This window comes from Triticum aestivum, chromosome 1A, assembly GCF_018294505.1.
Source record: "Triticum aestivum cultivar Chinese Spring chromosome 1A, IWGSC CS RefSeq v2.1, whole genome shotgun sequence".
NCBI lineage: Eukaryota > Viridiplantae > Streptophyta > Magnoliopsida > Poales > Poaceae > Triticum > Triticum aestivum.
The window spans coordinates 366,260,777-366,275,117 of record NC_057794.1 but is presented as its reverse complement, the minus strand read 5'-3'; positions in this window follow the sequence as shown (position 1 = coordinate 366,275,117).

Sequence of the window (14,341 nt, the reverse complement as noted above, 5' to 3'; positions counted from 1 at the left end):
TCATCCAACAATACCGCTGAATCAAGAATCAACTAGTGATGGCAAGCAATATGTATATACCCACGCCCACAACTCCTTTGTGTTCTACTCGTGCATATAACATCTACGCATAGACCTGGCTCGGATGCCACTGAAGGGGAACACAGTAATTTAAAAAAAATTCCTACGCACACGCAAGATCATGGTGATGCATAGCAACGAGAGGGGAGAGTGTTGTCTGGGTACCCTCGTAGACCGTAAAAGGAAGCGTTCGACAACGCGGTTGATGTAGTCGTATGTCTCATGATCGACCGATCCTAGTACCGAAAGTACGGCACCTCCGCGATCTGCACACGTTCGGCTCGGTGACGACCCACGAATTCATGATCCAGCAGAGTGTCGAGGGAGAGATTCGTCAGCACGATGGCGTGATGACGGTGATGATGCTACCGAAACAGGGCTTCGCCTAAGCACCGCTACGATATGACCGAGCGGGATTATGGTGGAGGGGGGCACCACACACGACTAAGAGATCTATGATCAACTTGTGTGTCTATGGGGTGCCCCCTCCCCCGTATATAAAGGAGTGGAGGAGGGGGAGGGCCGGCCCTCTATGGCGCGCGCTGGAGGAGTCCTACTCCCACCGGGAGTAGGATTCCCCTCCCTTCCCTAGTTGGACTAGGAGAGAAGGAAGGGGGAGAGAGGGAGGAAGGAAAGGGGGAACCGCCCCTCCCTTCCTAGTCCAATTCGGACCAGAGAGGAAGGGGCGCGCGGCCTACCCTGGCTGCCTCTCTCTCTCTCCACTAAATCCCATTAGGGCCCATATACTCCCCAGGGGGTTCCGGTAACCTCCCGGTACTCCGAAAAATGCCTGAACTCATCCGGAACCATTCCGATGTCCAAACATAGGCTTCCAATATATCGATCTATTTGTCTCAACCATTTCAAGACTCCTCGTCATGTCCGTGATCATATCCGGGACTCCGAACTACCTTTGGTACATCAAAACACATAAACTCATAATACCGATCGTCACTGAACGTTAAGCGTGCGGACCCTACGGGTTCGAGAACTATGTAGACATGACCGGGACACGTCCCCGGTCAATAACCAATAGCGAAACCTGGATGCTCATATTGGCTCCTACATATTCTACGAAGATCTTTATCGGTCAAACCGCATAACGATATACGTTGTTCCCTTTGTCATCGGTATGTTACTTGCCCGAGATTCGATCGTTGGTATCTCAATACCTAGTTCAATCTCGTTACCGGCAAGTCTCTTTACTCGTTCCATAATGCTACATCCCGTAACTATCACATTAGCCACATTGCTTGGAAGGCTTATAGTGATGTGCATTACCGAGAGGGCCCAAAGATACCTCTCCGACAATTAGAGTGACAAATCCTAATCTCGATCTATGTCAACTCAACAAACACCATCAGATACACCTATAGAGCACCTTTATAATCACCTAGTTACGTTGTGACATTTGGTAGCACACAAAGTGTTCCTCCGGTATTCGGGAGTTGCATGATTTCATAGTCATAGGAATATGTATAAGTTATGGAGAAAGCAATAGCAACAAACTAAACGATCATCGTGCAAAGCTAAAGGATGGGTCAAGTCAATCACATCATTCTCTAATGATGTGATCTCGTTAATCAAATGACAACTCAAGTCTATGGTTAGGAAACATAACCATCATTGATTCAACGAGCTAGTCAAGTAGAGGCATACTAGTGACATTCTGTTTGTCTATGTATTTACACATGTACTAAGTTTCCGGTTAATACAATTCTAGCATGAATAATAAACATTTATCATGATATAAGGAAATATAAATAACCACTTTATTATTGCCTCTAGGGCATATTTCCTTCATGTTGAACTTCTGTTAAGAATCTTTTGGATCTAAACATTCATGCTGCAATAAAGAGAATTACATTGAAATTATGTTAGGTTACACTCCACATCAAAAATTCCGCTTTTATCATTTACCTACTCGAGGACAAGCAGGACTTAAGCTTGGGGATGCTTGATACGTCTCCAATGTATCTATAATTTTTGATTGTTCCGTGTTATTATATTATCTGTTTTGGATGTGTAATGGGCTTTAATATGCTCTTTCATATTATTTTTGGGACTAACCTATTAACCGGAGGCCCAGTGCCAGTTTCTGTTTTTTTTCTATTTCAATTTTTCGCAGAAAAGGAATCCAAATGGAACGAAACCTTCGCGAAGATCTTTCTTGGAACAAACGCAAACCAGGAGACTTGGAGTGGAAGTCTGGAACTCCGCGAGGCTTCCACGAGATAGGAGGGCACGCCCGGGGGGTAGGCGCGCCCCCACCCTCGTGGGCCCCATGGAGCTCCACCGACGTAGTTCTTTCACCTATATATACTATTATACCCTAAAAACATTAGGGGAAGCCACGAAACACTTTTCCACCTCCGCAACCTTCTTTACCCGTGAGATCCCATCTGGGGCCTTTTCCGGCGATCTGCCAGAGGGGGATTCGATCACGGAGGGCTTCTACATCAACACCATAGCATCTCCGATGATGTATGAGTAGTTTACCACAGACCTTCGGGTCCATAGTTATTAGCTAGATGGCTTCTTCTCTCTCTCTGGTTCTCAATACAAAGTTCTCCTTGATGTTCTTGGAGATCTATTCGATGTAATACTTTTTGTGGTGTGTTTGCCAAGATCCGATGAATTGTGGATTTATGATCAAGTTTATATATGAATAATATTTGGTTCTTCTCTGAATTCTTATATGCATGATTTGATATCTTTGCAAGTCTCTTCGAATTATTGGTTTATTTTGGCCTACTAGATTGATCTTTCTTGCAATGGGAGAAGTGCTTAGCTTTGGGTCCAATCTTGCGGCGTCCTTTCCCAGTGACAGTAGGGGCAGCAAGGCACGTATTGTATTGTTGCCATTGAGGATAAAAAGATGGGCTTTATATCATATTCCTTGAGTTTATCCCTCTACATCATGTCATCTTGCTTAATGCATTACTCTGTTCTTATGAACTTAATACTCTAGATGCTTGCTGGATAGTGGTCGATGTGTAGTGTAATAGTAGTAGATGCAGAATCATTTCGTTCTACTTAACACGGACATGATGCCTATGTTCATAATCATTGCCTAGATATTCTCATAATTATGCGCTCTTCTATCAATTTCTCGGCAGTAATTTGTTCACCCACCGTAATACATGCTATCATGAGAGAAGCCACTAGTGAAACCTATGGCCACGGGTCTCTTCATTATTATATTGTATCTCTTTTTATTTACATCCCATCTCGTATACTATTTTGCAATCTTTACTTTCCAATCTATACAACAAAATACCAAAAATATTTATCTTACTATCCTTATCAGATCTCACTTTCGCAAGTGACCGTGAAGGGATTGACAACCCCTATATCGTGTTGGTTGCGAGGTTCTTGATTGTTTGTGCAGGTACTAGGTGACTTGCGTATTATCTCCTACTGGATTGATACCTTGGTTCTCAAAACTGAGGGAAATACTTATGCTACTTTGCTGCATCACCCTTTCCTCTTCAAGGGAAAACCAACGCATGCTCAAGAGGAAGCAAGATCCTTGCCGGGGACGCTCATGAGACCCCCGGCAAGACCCTTGCTGGGGACACCTGTGAGACCCCGGCAATGTAGCAACCTGACCCAAAATTGGTCAAGTCTCTGTGTAGCTGTACCGATCATGCTGGCACACACAATACATTGATGAAAAGATTCAAAGTTCAATCACACCTGAATTTATTACACTATTCTCATATCGAGTCTTTATTACAATAGAATAAATTCGGCCGAAGGCCAACTCATGAGAAATAAACTAAATAAAGCGGCGGAAGCGTAGACGAATAGCGAGTCCATCCGACTCCATAGGGCAATCGCCAAGCGTGGATCGTAGCCTCACTCCTGGTCGGAAAACTCCTCTGCAACATAAGACGTTGCAGCCAGGTCAACATTTTGAATATGCTGGCAAGTCATAGAGAGCACAACAATAATAATGCTAACACTATGTGCAATTTGGCTGTGGGGCTCTAAGTTTTATGTTTTTGCGAAAAAGCCAATTTTTCCGTATAACAAAGGACTTGCTTGCAATTACTACAAAATGTTGGTTGTTATTGAGATGGTTCCGCCAACCAATGTCTCATACCCAATTATTAAATAACCCCTCAATTAATTTATTAAATTCGGTGTTGAGATTTCTGAAATACTCCAATTTCCAGAGGCTCATTTGTCCGTAACCGGGGACACGGCTAATCGATTAGGTTGTTACTCTGCAGAGTCTTGTGCACTTTACCCGCAAGAATCGTTCCCTCCTTTATATCCTCGCACTGCCTGGTGTTTGAAGACGGGATGAACGAAATAGGGTCTTCCGTAGAGTTTCTCTGGGCACTGCCGGTGCCCATCCATGTCCTACCGTTCTTCTACATCTGCTGGCACCGTCCGTCCAGAGTCACGCATAAGGTCAACCCAGCCAGAGCCCATAATGGCTTGCGGCTGCACAGGTAAGCTTCCGGTCAAGGGGGTATCCATCCGTCTCTTCGTGGCTAGGTGAAGCTTTCCGCAAGATGTCATGGTGCTTCTCCATGCATCCCGACCATCCGCTGGTTTCTCCAGGGTGCCCGTCAACCGTCCTCCACCCAGTAGTGAATTTGAAGTCCATCTTGAGCTTGAAGTCATGGGGTTGTCATCATCTTGACTCTCACATCTCCCTTATGAATCACTCAACCAACCCCGTCTACAAGCATAGCAAAATAAACTACATCGTCCCGGGCAATGGTAACAAGGGGAATTGGGTTCATCCTACCTCATGATACTACTCAAGAACATAACTTAAAATTCTCCTACTGCATGCATGGTGGGGAGGAACAATTCTAATGCAACAAAATCATAGGTATTGCAAAAACATGATCAAATGACTTGCCTAGCTGACGGTCTTCAAACGCTAGTGACTCGAGATAGCAAGCTTCACACTCCAGAAATTCTATCGAAGCAAACAATAATCATATAAGCATACAACCATACCATCACTTAACGTAACAACATGCTAACATAAATCACACAAAACAATCAAAACAAAAACCAAAGAAAACTCAAAGAACTCCAAGCCAACAACTAGCAAGAAAAAAAATAAACATTTTTTTCTGCAAATAAAAGTTCACCCTCTGTAACTACAGAAACTAACCTAAAATAAATTATAACATAGGTAAAATAAAAATTAAAAAAACTAGAACAGCCGAAAACCACAACAAGCTAAATAAACTAGTAAAGCTTGTTTTCGCATAAAAACTATCTTTAATAAAGACTATAAATGCCCAAATAAATTCCTACTGCTAGACAAGGTCAAAACAAAGCAGTGACAAAAAGAATCACTAAAATAAAATAATCCTAACTCAATTTATAGCAAAAAAACTAATCTGACTAAAACTAATATAAAACAATTTTTAAAAACCTAAACATGGCCGAATCTAATTTTCTATAGCAACTATAGGAAATTTGCAAACTAGAGCAAAAAGAATCAACTAAAAATATTAAATAACTTAAAAGATATAGATTTTACAAAACTGAAACTATTCTGTTAAAAACAGAAACGCAAATTAAAAATAAAACACCTAGGCGCTAACGGGCCGAAATAGTGAGCGCTCGAAAACTAAACAGCGCCTAAGCGATTAATAGACCACTGCGTCCACGGGCTAACAGAAATAAACCGATCGGGCCGGTCCAACTAAACCACAACTTAAAATAAACCGATCTAACCAAAACTAAACCGGTCTACTAAAGAAAAACCAAACTCTTCGCATGATCTAATCTAGTCCCTAGATTGGAAATCGGATGGTGGTGGGGAGTCCGGTGGCTTACAGCGGCGGTCGACGGCGAGGTGGGCTCGGGCGTTGGTGGCGGGGGTGCTCCGGTGGTCCGGGGCGGCGGCGGAGTCGTCGGGCGGGTGCGGCAGCTCGAGGGGAGCTCGGGGATGGAGTCATTGGAGCTCGGGAATGACAGAGGTGAGTGGGACGAGCTCGACGGGGCTCCTGGTGCTCTGCAACTCCGGCGGCGGGCGGTGATGCTCGGGGCGGTGGCTTCGGTCGTTCCTGGGCGATGAGAGGATGTCAAAGATGTGCGTAACAGAGAGAGGGTTCGGGTAAAGGTGATTAGAGGGGCAGAGAGGGCTCACCGGTGTCGGGAGTGGCGGCGAACCGAGGTGACGGCGGCGAGATGCGTTCGGCGAGGGCATGGGCGGTGGTGGGTTTCGAGGTTAGGGTTTTAGGGGGTTCGAGGGAGGAAGGGCGTAGGTATTTATAGTACATCAACTTGGAGGAGGGGGCAGCTTCGGAGCGCGATCGCGGGAAGATCGGAACCGTGACGGCGCTCGGGCGTGCTCTGGTTCGGTTTCGTGAGTGAGGGGTTGGGGATGAGGGCGGGCCCCGCGGGTCAGTGGGACAGAGAGGGAAGGGGGCGAGCGGGCGACCGAGGGGAGAGGGGTTCGGGCGCGGGCGCGCTGGCCTGCTATTGGTTGGGCCAGCTCGGGTGTTGGCTGGGCTAGTTGGCCTGGCTCGCGCCTGGGTCTTTCCTCTTTATTTTTGAATTAAGGCAGAGAGAGAAACTAATATAAGAGAAAACTATAATATTTTTATATAGGACATATATATATTAATAAAATTAGAAAAATAAATCCCACAACGTGAACATTTTTCCAGAGGCAAAATAGAAACAAAAAATAAAAACAATTTTTTGGAAACTCCAAATAAAATTCAAATTTGAATTCAAACCTTTTGGCAATATTTTCTTCTGACATTTTTGGAGTGTCATGTTAGCTCCTCTCATACTTTTTCTCAAGTATTTGTCAGGGATATTGAGGTAGATTTTCAAATGCCAATTTGAATCCAAATTAAACCAAAACTCAAAAGCCTCTGAAAATTTCCAAATGCCACTCAATTCAAACAAAATGCATAGATGCTTAGCTAATAATTGTAAAACATTCCAAATTGAAAATTTGGGATGTTACAAACCTACCCACCTTAAGATGAATCTCGCCCTCGAGATTCGGGTTGGCTAGCAAATAGCTGCAGGTGGTCTCGGCAGAGATCTTCTTCTTGCTCCCACGTGGCTTCCTTCTCAGAATGATGACTCCACAGAACCTTGCAAAACTTGATGATCTTGCTGCGGGTAACTCTATTCGCAGTCTCGAGAATCCTGACGGGTTCCTCCTCATAAGTCAGATCACTATCGAGCTGTATGGCCTCTAGGGGCACTGTGTCTCTCAAAGGAATATCGGCCATCTCAGCATGGCATTTCTTCAGCTGGGAAACATGGGAGACATCATGAACTCCTGACAATCCTTCCGGCAATTCCAGCTTGTATGCAACTTCTCCTCTGCATTCGAGGATTTTGTAGGGGCCAATGAACCTGGGTGCTAATTTTCCTTTAACACCAAATCTCTTGATTCCACGAAGTGGGGACACACGGAGATAGGCTTGGTCTCCAACTTCATACGTTACCTCCTTGCGTTTACTGTCGGCATAACTCTTCTGTCTCGACTGGGCTATCTTGAGTCTATCTCGAATCAGCCTGACCTTCTCTTCCGAGTCTCTGATAAGATCGGGACCAAAAGGCTTTCGGTCTCCAACACCATCCCACAGCAATGGTGTTCTACACCTCCTTCCGTATAGAGCTTCAAAAGGGGCCATCTTCAGACTGGTCTGATAGCTGTTGTTGTACGAGAACTCTGCGTATGGCAGATTGTCATCCTAGCTAGACCCATAGTCTAGCGCACAGGCTCTCAACATGTCCTCCAGAATCTGGTTGACTCTCTCGGTCTGTCCATCTGTCTGCGGATGAAAAGCTGTACTGAACTCCTGCCTCGTACCCAAAGTTTCATGCAACTGATTCCAAAACTTTGAGGTAAATTGCGTTCCTCTATCTGACACGATACTCCTCGGAACTCCATGCAGACATACGATCCTGGTCATGTATATCTTGGCTAACTTAGCGCTGGTATATGTAGTCTTCACGGGAATGAAATGAGCTACCTTGGTCAAGCAATCAACCACTACCCAGATAGAATCATAACCTGAACGGGTCCTGGGTAATCCTGTGATAAAATCCATTCCAAGTTTTTCCCATTTCCATTCGGGAATCGGCAGTGGTTGAAGTAACCCTGCCGGCTTCTGATGCTCAGCCTTTACTCGCTGTCAAACATCGCATACTGCTACATACTCGGCAATATCCTTCTTCATACTTGTCCACCAGAAACTTTCCTTCAAATCTAGATACATCTTGGTGTTGCCTGGGTGAATTGAGTACGGTGAATCATGGGCCTCCTGAAGAATTAACTTCCGGACCTCTGGGTCATTAGTCACATAGATACGATCCTCGAACCATAAAGTTCCGTGTTCATCCTTACGAAAACCTTTAGCCTTTCCATTACTCATATTTTCCTTTATCTCTGCAATTTCCTTGTCCGTCTTCTGCGCTTCACGGATCTTTTCGGTCAGAGTGGACTGAATATCCAAGGTGGCGACAAATCCTCTTGGTACTATTTCCAATCGGAGATCTCTAAGATTGTCGGCTAAATTCTGAGGTAATCCTCCAGCTATGAGGGTGTTCACATGGCTTTTATGGCTCAAGGCATCTGCTACAACATTTGCTTTCCCTGGGTGATAATGCAATCTCATATCATAGTCCTTGATCAATTCAAGCCATCTCCTTTGTCTGAGGTTCAACTCCTTCTGCGTGAAAATGTACTTCAAGCTCTTATGATCCGTGTAAACATCACAACTATTTCCGACAAGGAAATGTCTCCACGTCTTGAGTGCATGCACTACGGCTGCTAACTCCAAATCATGTGTGGCATAATTCATCTCGTGAGGTCGTAGCTGTCTGGAGGTATAAGCTACAACTTTTCCTTCCTGCATGAGCACCCCTCCGAGCCCTTGACGAGAAGCGTCACAATACACCTGGTAATCCTTGTGTATGTCCGGAAAAATGAGTACTGGGGCTGTAACCAGATGTTTCTTCAACTCCTGAAAACTGGCTTCACAACCCTCGGTCCAAATGTACTTTGTTTCCTTCTTCAACAGCTCAGTCATGGGTTTAGCAATCTTGGAGAAATTCTCAATAAATCTTTGATAATATCCTGCGAGTCCGAGAAAACCGCGGATCTCCTTGACTGAGGTGGGGGATTGCCAGTTGGTGACCGATTCAACCTTGGTGGGGTCGACTGCTATTCCTTCTCCTGAAATAATGTGTCTGAGGAATCCGAGTTCCTTCAACCAAAATTCACATTTGCTAAACTTGGCATATAACTGATGTTCTCGGAGTTTCTCCAGGACTAGACGCAGATGTTCCTTGTGCTCTTCCTTGCTCTTGGAGAAAACCAATATGTCATCAATGAACACCACGACAAACTTGTCCAGGTATTCCATAAATACCTTGTTCATCATGCTCATGAAATATGCAGGGGCATTAGTCAATCCGAATGACATGACGATATACTCATATAAACCATACCTGGTGGTGAAGGTTGTTTTGGGTATATCCTGTTCACGAATCTTCAGTTGATGATACCTTGATCGAAGATCGATCTTAGAAAATACTTTGGCTCCGACTAGCTGATCAAATAAATCATTAATCATCGGTAGAGGGTACTTATTCTTGATGGTCACGTCGTTCAATGAACGATAATCTACAACCATTCTCATGGTTCCATCCTTCTTCTCTACCAGAAGAACTAGGGCTCCCCAAGGTGACGAACTTGGGCGAATATATCCTTTCTCCAATAATTCCTTGATCTGCTGCTTGATCCCTTCCAAATCATTCGGGGGGCATCCGATAAGGTCTCTTGGATATTGGGGCTGTGCCAGGTAATAACTCTATCAAAAATTATATTTCTCTATCCGGTGGCATTCCTGGTAATTCTTCCGGAAATACATCCGGAAAATCTTGTACTACAGGCACTTCCTCCTAAACCACTCCCGTGAGGGAATTCACCCGCTTCTTTATCGGTGTGCGTATGGATACATACTTGATCCTCTTCTGCTCCGGGGTGGTGAGCAAAATCGTCTTGCGGGCACAGTCGATGTTCCCTTCAAACTTTGTCAACCAGTCCATGCCTAGGATCACGTCCAATCCCTGGGATTCTAAGACTATGAGGTCTACGAGAAAATCATGATTTCTGATGCTGAGGGTTGAATGACAGCCTAAGCCTGCCATCATCTCTCCTCCTGGAGAAGTGACTTGGATCGGGGTTCTAAGGGTCCTAGTGGGTAACCTGTATTTTTCCACAACTACCCTTGATATGAATGAATGCGTTGCACCGGAATCAAAGAGTACCAATACTGGACGTGAATTTAATAAAAACTTACCAACCACAATTTCTGGCTGATCATAGACGTCCTCCACGTCAATGTGATTCACCTGAGCATGAGGAAAAGGGTTGGGCTTCTTTGCTGAGCTTCCATTGCCATTGCCGTTCCCATTCCTTTGCTTGGCCTCTGGACAATCGGTGGCGTAGTGTCCTGTCTTCTGGCACTTGAAACAGGTGATATGAATCAGATCCTTCTGAGTCGGAGCAGGACGGTGCTGGTTGCCGTTGCCTCCATTGCCTGACTTGGGGTTGTTGTCGTGGTTGCGATTGTTCCCATTCCCTCCATGGTTATGTCCTCCATGATTGTGTCCTCCATGGGTGTGATGGTTATGTCCTCCCGAGTATGGGGCATAGCGGGGCTTCTGCTGAGCTCCGGAGTTGTACTTTCCCTGGCTATATTTCCGCTTGCGGCTTTCAATCTGCTGCTGCTTGCCTTCAAGTATAGTGGCCTTGTCTACCAGCTCCTGGTAGTTGTTGAAGGTAGCCACCATTAGCTGCATTCCCAGCTCATCATTGAGTCCCTCAAGAAACTTCTCTTGTTTTGCGGCATCTGTGGCCACGTCATCTGGGGCATATCGAGATAACTTGTTGAACTCATCCACATACTGCCCCACAGTACAGTTCCCCTAGCGTAAGTTCCGGAATTCACGCTTCTTCAGACTCATGGCTCCAGCTGAGACATGCGCGGTGCAGAAAGCCCGCTGGAACTGATCCCATGTCATGATGGAGACCAGATAAGTGGCGGTGTAGTTTTCCCACCAAGAGGCTGCAGGTCCATTCAGTTGATTTGCGGCAAAATGCACCTTCTCAGCATCTATGCATCCAACAGTTGTTAGATCCCTTCCGATCTTGCGGAGCCAATCATCAGCTACAATCGGCTCGGTGCTACTAGAGAACACCGGCGGATTCAGCCTTAGGAACCGGGTCAGGCTATCGACATGGGGTGGTGGCGGTGGATGGTTGTTGTTGTTGCCTTGGTTTTGGATGAGCATTTGCATTAAGGCATTCTGCTGTTGAATCAGCTGGGTGAGGTCCGGCGGGAAAGTGAAACCGGGGTCACGTCTTGGAGGCATCTGGTGTTATGGAGTGGATGAGAAATTAGAATAGAACAAGGGTCTAATGAGAAAATAGCACTACCCAAATGAATGCACAAACACAATCACACCAATCATTTATTCATTCATCTCAAGCAAGGTTCAAACTCGGATTACAAGATCTCACGACTAATCGGAAATAATGGCCTAACTAATCGATAAAAATAACATGGCGGTCGACTAAATGTCTTCATCAATTATCCCTGCGTCCTCTGGTGCGTCGTCCTCTGGTGCGGCGTCTCCTCTTGCGGCTTCCTTCGGTGGAGCTCTCTTCATAATCCTGGTCATTGCTCACGAGAGGTCCATCATCTCCACTTGGGAAAAGGTCTTCTCCCAGATCCATCTTCTCCTCCAGTGTGGCAATATATTTCTTCCGGTCCTCGAGTGTTTCCATAAAATCCTTGACTTCATCCTCATGCTCATAGTGGGCTTCATGTGCTGCATCCTCTAGTTCAATTTCACGAAGATGCAACTTTTGGACCGTCTTCAAGCTCCTGCGCATCTGAATCTCTAGAGCCCTGATGTGAGCCTCCAAGTCTTGGACATATGAGCGGACGGAGTCGTCATCTATGGTGCGGATAATCTCTCCATCTGCAGTCCTGCGAGAAATCATGGTGTGGTCTGATCCAACAAGCTCGGTCCTGTATTCCTCCTGGATGCGTCCAAGTGCACTATGAACTGCTATGTCTCTCCCGAGTATCCAAGTGGGAGCAGTGAACTTGAAGTCAACGCGCGCTGAGAGGCTTCCAAAAGTTCTCCCTGGTATGTGCACCTTAATCCTATAACGACGGTCTTCTGGAAATGCCATGATAGGGGTCCCGGTGATAGACGGCAGAGCAATCTTCAATTCCTTGGTGATCTGGACCAGCCTCCTGCCAAAAAGCACTGTCTCATCTGGCTGGCAAAACTCCGGGAGCAGAACTGGGATGAACTTGACGGCCATCTAGAATGTTGAAATCGGAGAGAAGTCATAAATGAACAGGGGAGTATTACGGAATGATAAGGACATAAAATAAAATAGTTCTTCCTATGGCTTTCCGATCCTAGGGGTTACGTCCTACGGTCAGCGTGTGCTCTGATACCATCTCTGTAGCGACCCGACCCAAAATCCGTCAAGTCTCTGTGTAGCTGTACCATCCCAAGATCATGCTGGCACACACAGTACATTGATGAAAAGATTCAAAGTTCAATCACACCTGAATTTATTACACAATTCTCATATCGAGTCTTTATTACAATAGAATAAATTTGGACGAAGGCCAACTCATGAGAAATAAACTAAATAAAGCTGCAGAAGCGTAGATGAATAGCGAGTCCATCCGACTCCATAGGGCAATCGCCAAGCGTGGATCGTAGCCTCACTCCTAGTCGGAAAACTCCTCTGCAACATAAGACGTTGCAGCCAGGTTAGCATTTTGAATATGCTGGCAAGTCATAGAGAGAACAACAATAATAATGCTAACACTATGTGCAATTTGGCTGTGGGGCTCTAAGTTTTATGTTTTTGCGAAAAAGCCAATTTTCCCTATAACAAAGGACTTGCTTGCAATTACTACAAAATGTTGGTTGTTATTGAGATGGTTCCGCCAACCAATGTCTCATACCCAATTATTAAATAACCCCTCAATTAATTTATTAAATTCGGTGTTGAGATTTCCGAAATACTCCAATTTCCAGAGGCTCATTTGTCCGTAACCGGGGACACGGCTAATCGATTAGGTTGTTACTCTGCAGAGTCTTGTGCACTTTACCCGCAAGAATCGTTCCCTCCTTTATATCCTCGCACTGCCTGGTGTTTGAAGACGGGATGAACGAAATAGGGTCTTCCGTAGAGTTTCTCTGGGCACTGCCGGTGCCCATCCATGTCCTACCGTTCTTCTACATCTGCTGGCACCGTCCGTCCAGAGTCACGCATAAGGTCAACCCAGCCAGAGCCCATAATGGCTTGCGGCTGCACAGGTAAGCTTCCGGTCAAGGGGGTATCCATCCGTCTCTTCGTGGCTAGGTGAAGCTTTCCGCAAGATGTCATGGCGCTTCTCCATGCATCCCGACCATCCGCTGGTTTCTCCAGGGTGCCCGTCAACCGTCCTCCACCCAGTAGTGAATTTGAAGTCCATCTTGAGCTTGAAGTCATGGGGTTGTCATCATCTTGACTCTCACATCTCCCTTATAAATCACTCAACCAACCCCGTCTACAAGCATATCAAAATAAACTACATCGTCCCGGGCAATGGTAACAAGGGGAATTGGGTTCATCCTACCTCATGATACTACTCAAGAACATAACTTAAAATTCTCCTACTGCATGCATGGTGGGGAGGAACAATTCTAATGCAACAAAATCATAGGTATTGCAAAAACATGATCAAATGACTTGCCTAGCTGACGGTCTTCAAACGCTAGTGACTCGAGATAGCAAGCTTCACACTCCGGAAATTCTATCGAAGCAAACAATAATCATATAAGCATACAACCATACCATCACTTAACGTAACAACATGCTAACATAAATCACACAAAACAATCAAAACAAAAACCAAAGAAAACTCAAAGAACTCCAAGCCAACAACTAGCAAGAAAAAAAAATAAACATTTTTTACTGCAAATAAAAGTTCACCCTCTGTAACTACAGAAACTAACCTAAAATAAATTATAACATAGGTAAAATAAAAATTAAAAAAACTAGAACAGCCGAAAACCACATCAAGCTAAATAAACTAGAAAAGCTTGTTTTCGCATAAAAACTATCTTTAATAAAGACTATAAATGCCCAAATAAATTCCTACTGCTAGACAAGGTCAAAACAAAGCAGTGACAAAAAGAATCACTAAAATAAAATAATCCTAACTCAATTTATAGCAAAAAA